Source organism: Dryas octopetala, chromosome 3 (assembly GCF_963921425.1).
Source record: "Dryas octopetala chromosome 3, drDryOcto1.1, whole genome shotgun sequence".
In the NCBI taxonomy this organism is placed as follows: domain Eukaryota; kingdom Viridiplantae; phylum Streptophyta; class Magnoliopsida; order Rosales; family Rosaceae; genus Dryas; species Dryas octopetala.
Genome location: NC_141368.1, coordinates 17,450,128 through 17,455,229, shown reverse-complemented (window position 1 = coordinate 17,455,229; position 5,102 = coordinate 17,450,128). Strand labels below are relative to the sequence as shown.

The 5,102-nt window shown below is 33.6% G+C and overlaps 1 pseudogene; it reads left to right on the top strand.

Annotated features, from left to right (window-relative positions):
* The first annotated feature begins 1,729 nt into the window (after nt 1–1,729).
* LOC147291462 (WUSCHEL-related homeobox 11 pseudogene) lies at nt 1,730–3,424 on the top strand (annotated as a pseudogene).
* The last annotated feature ends 1,678 nt before the right edge of the window (nt 3,425–5,102 follow it).

Here is a 5,102-nt window from a genome sequence, read left to right as displayed (position 1 = left end):
ATTTGTAAATTTTTCCCAAAATTATACTACTCATATATCCATTAATTTCTATACATTGTCGTTATAAGAATTAATATGTGTACTAATTAATGAACCTACATAATAATTATATTACCTACACCAAAAAAAAAAATATATATATATATAATGAACCTACATACATTCTTATAATCAAATAAGTAACTTACAACAATTAAAAAACCTACATGAAACAAATCACCTACACTAACAAATCAATATAATGAACCTACCAACCATTCTCAATTGTAGGTTCTTTATTTGAGTTACTTAATCATGGTTTGAAGAAGGGATATATATCACATCTTAAAAGGTGTCTTAATTACACAATTTAAACAAACATTAATTACATAATGGCGTAATTTGTAAATAGTAGGGAATTAATGAAATATTGTTATCCTAGGTGGTGGAGCATGATTTTAAATATGGGCTTTAGCTGTTAACAAAAAAGTAATAGTGTTAGACTCTTAAAATATTTAATTTAATGGGTTAATATCTAAATGACTCTAATTTCTTCTCATACTAGCTAGTGAAATCTTTCAAGATAGTCTATGAGGACACATACACATGCATTGTCGAACCTCGATAGTCTCTGATATTTTTTGTTATCTTGTAGTTCTTCGTTTTATGTTTTCTTTGTGTGTCAATCGTGGACAATGATAAAAAAAGATCATGAAGGGGTTATTAGTTACATGTGGTGATTTACTACAAAAAAGTGGTATTAGGGCCTGGTTAAGGGTTTGAGATAACATATACAAGAATTAGGAAAAACACGAGCTAGGGGTGTGAAAGAGGCTGAGATCTAGTTAGTCAACATATATAAATAACTTTACACTATGACAAAGAAAGATTATCAATATTTTAATCTAGAAAGATATTCAAGATGTTATAGAATGCATAGAAGATAAGCATGTAGACATGGAAGTTAAAAAATTGGAAGAGGATGGATCGAAAGACACGAAGTGTCATCTAGCTAGTTATATTTGAAAGTTAAGGTGGTGAGCAGATTTGTTCTCATGTTTGGTAAATGTACAATAAATTAATGCATGAGATATTGAGCATCTATTTGGATTCTTCCGATTGATATACCAAATTTTTAATCGCTTCTTCCTCAACAACGATCCTGCTTTTCATGAATTTCTTTTATATTAATTTCACATACTTTTGCTCGCCGATACCCTAGTTTCTTTGTCCACCTTAATTATTTCACGATTCACACTTTTGACAACAATCACCTTGTTTTTTGTATTTACCACTTTGACCTTTCCTTTTAGCTATTTGCCCATCCTACCTTGGTCCTATATATATTTCTACATTGGAATAATAGGACAACCAAAATGCACGATTGCAACAAGTTCATAAGTGTGTATTCGATTACAACAGAAAGTACAAACCCTAAAGAGAGGCGGTTGGGTTTTAAAAGAGACATATCGAAGACTTTCTAGCTGAAGTTGAAAAATTCTTACCAGAAGGCAAGGTAATAGAAAATGTAAAGGGCATTTTTGTAACTTTAGCGATGATCATATATTCCCTAATAAAGCCCTTTATATAGCCGCCTCAATTCCATGAAGCGGTTTGCTATATATATACACATATATGTATATTGATGTACTTTATTATATATAATTTCCCTTTTATTTTTTCGCTTTTCAACCTAGCTAGGTTGTTCATCAGCTTCAAGAGCACTTCCTCTAGCTTAGATTCCACAGCAATGGAAGATGATCAAGGCCAAAAGCCAAACAGTCCAAGCAATAACAATAACAATGGCTCCTTCGAGAGAAGTAGTGAACCAGTCAGGTCAAGATGGATACCGAAGCCAGAGCAAATCCTAATTCTGGAGTCCATTTTCAACAGCGGAATGGTAAACCCTCCCAAAGAAGAAACTGTGAGTATAAGAAAACTACTAGAGAAGTTTGGCGCTGTCGGCGACGCCAACGTCTTCTACTGGTTCCAAAACCGGCGGTCAAGATCTCGCCGCCGACAGCGCCAGCTGCAGGCCAGCCTCGAGCAACAAAACAATACTGATCATCAACAATTTACTCATCAGTACCATGAAAACATGATGAGTAGCAGTGCTCCTTCTGCTGCAGCTATGGCGGCTTTTCCTCCAAGTGCTTATGATCTTGTGGGTTCTTCGTCTTGTGGTGTTCTCATGGCAGATGATCATACTGCTGCTTCTGCTGTTGATGATCATTTCTTTTCGGTTTCTGGTCAAATGGGTTTTGATCAGGAAATTGACCAAACCTCATCAGCTGTAACGTCTGTTTTAGGCCCTTCACATAACTCAAATTTGGACTTCCAATCTCCAGGTAACTGCTGCTTCCGTTTCACTTCTTTTTTTCTTTTCTTTTTTCGGTTTTTTGGTCTGACAAGCATTTCAGTTTCACACACACACATATAATATTATATTCTTACTTCCTCGATCTCATCTAAGTTGGAAACAGTTTTCCATTTCTTGATCAGTAGGTTTTAATTCTTATCAGTTTCCTCAAAGTGGGGTACTTGAGCTTACCTATTACTTATTAGTCCTGTTTTTTCTTTTTAATTTTCTACAAAAAATATATATAATTAGTATGTATATATATTCTTTTCTGTAAGAGTAAATTATTTTTCTAATTTAAGTGTCTGTTGTAGGAATATTTCAAAAAAAAAAAATTATAATATTACATTGTTAATTAATTAAGATTCCTTGGATTCATGACTATTGACAAGTATGAGAATGATGGAAGTGTATAAAGTAGTAATAACCTTTTGACGATGCGACAGTTCTTGTGTTTGAATGAAGGACTTGTATAAAAGTTGCAGCTTTCCTCGAATAACATGTAAAATTCTTTTAAATATTCCTCTCTTTTTCTTTTTTTTTCTAAGAAAATTTTCCCAGCAAAACTTATAGGTAATGAAAATCCTTACAACTTATCATATATTTGAGGGAAACATATTTTTTGCATTGATCATTTTTCTCCTTTTCGATCACTCGGCACAATTTGATAATATAATATCTATTCTAATCCCAAAAATTAATTGCTAGATTAATTTTTTTTTTTTTGCTTAATTGCTTTATGAAATGATAGATAATCATTGAATTTTGTAATTAACCAAGTCTGCTTTAATTAATTTCCGATTATGTATTTATTCGAACTATATAACAGCTAATTACTCGAAATTAAAAGTAATGAATTCATAAAGGTTGATTAATTTATTTCCAGGTCTCATCACAGTGTTTATTAATGGGATTCCAACAGAAGTTCCAAAAGGACCCCTTGATTTGAAAGCAATGTTTGGTCATGATGTGCTGTTAGTCCATTCCTCTGGACTGCTACTTTCAACCAATGAATTCGGTTTCTTAACACAGAGCTTGCAGCCTGGTGAAAGCTACTTCCTGGAATATAAGCACACACACCACTAGAAATTATATATATATATATATATATATATATAATATTATTGAAATGCCACTAGAAATATTAATGGATCGACCAGTGTGCAAAGTGTTATGCTCTCCCTCCACTTTCCCTTTTCTTTGAGGAAAATTGTTGTATATGATAGTCACATATGACCGGCTTTTTTTATGAAAGTGAATCTATTTATATATGAAAGAGATCATATGAAACTGTCACATACAAAATTTTATAAATAAAATATTGAAACGCTGACGTTGAAATGTTTAGTAATATATGTGTATTCGCATCTATGATTAACTACAATAGAAATTTATTTTTCTTTTATTTAAGAGAGGAGGGATTTAAACTTGTAACATCTCTAATACTGTTGAAAGAAATATCGAACTTTTATTTGTTGAAAAATATATCATTAATTAGACCACTCTCTAGTTGATAGAATAGAGATCGATTTATATGTGTGTTATATCTAGTTAATATGGTAGTACTTGATAAGTTGCAACAAAACAGTACTGCCTTAACCTTGTTTTGTTTAATAGGGATTAGAGAATTTTGGGAGTCCAAGGAACTGACTCTTTCTCTAATTTTGGAGTTCATATGTCATCTGGAATATTTTGTAAGATCCACGTATGCGCGTCGACTTCTAGTTTAATCACTTCGAGATTCGAATTGGAGAATATATAGCATGCATGCATTGGTAACATTTTTGTTTTGTTTATATATATATATATTGATATATATGCATTGGTAACATTCAGTAAGGATATATTTTGATTACTTAGATTTTTTACTATGTTTTCACCTTTCTATATAACATGAATGGTAACTTCTAGGCATTCCACTGACTTTTTTAAGGCTATTTATATTGATGAAAAAAAAAAGGCTAGCTACCTATAATCACTACAAGAAAAAAGGGTTTGGGAGAGGAACGGAATTCGTCGCCCAAAGTAGAGTTTCGTCGCCCAAACGTTTGGGCGACGAAATTGGTTCGTCGAGCAATTGGACGCCCAAGATGCTTCGCCCAAGAGTTTGGGCGACGAATCCATAAATTTCGTCGCCCAAAGACACCTGGGGGCGACGAAATTTTTTTGTCTCCCAACACATAAAATTCGTCGCCCAAAGAATGTTTGGGCGACGGACAAATTTCGTCGCCCAAAGAGGGTTTGGGCGACGAACACCCTTATTCGTCGCCCAAAGCATGTTTCGGCGACGAAATTATCCGTCGCCTAAACAAGATTTGGGAGAGGAATAACTAATTTCCTCGCTGGAACGTGCTTTGGGCGACGAACAAATTTCGTCGCCCAAAGAGGGTTTGGGCGACGAATACCCTTATTCGTCGCCCAAAGAATGTTTAGGCGACGGACAAATTTCGTCGCCCAAACATGCTTTGGGCGACGAATAAGGGTGTGCGTCGCCCAAACCCTCTTTGGGCGACGAAATTTGTCCGTCGCCCAAACATGCTTCGGGCGAGGAATAGATTTATTCGTCGCCCAAACACCCTTTGGGCGACGAACAATTCCGTCGCCCAAACATTTTTTTTAAAAAAAAAAATTATTTTTTTTATTTAAATTTAATATTTAAAAAAAAAATTCTTTATTCAAAAACTATATAAAACAAAATTCATAAATTTATATATCAAAATATCCATACAAAATAGTAATTAACCCTAATATATATAGTCAATCT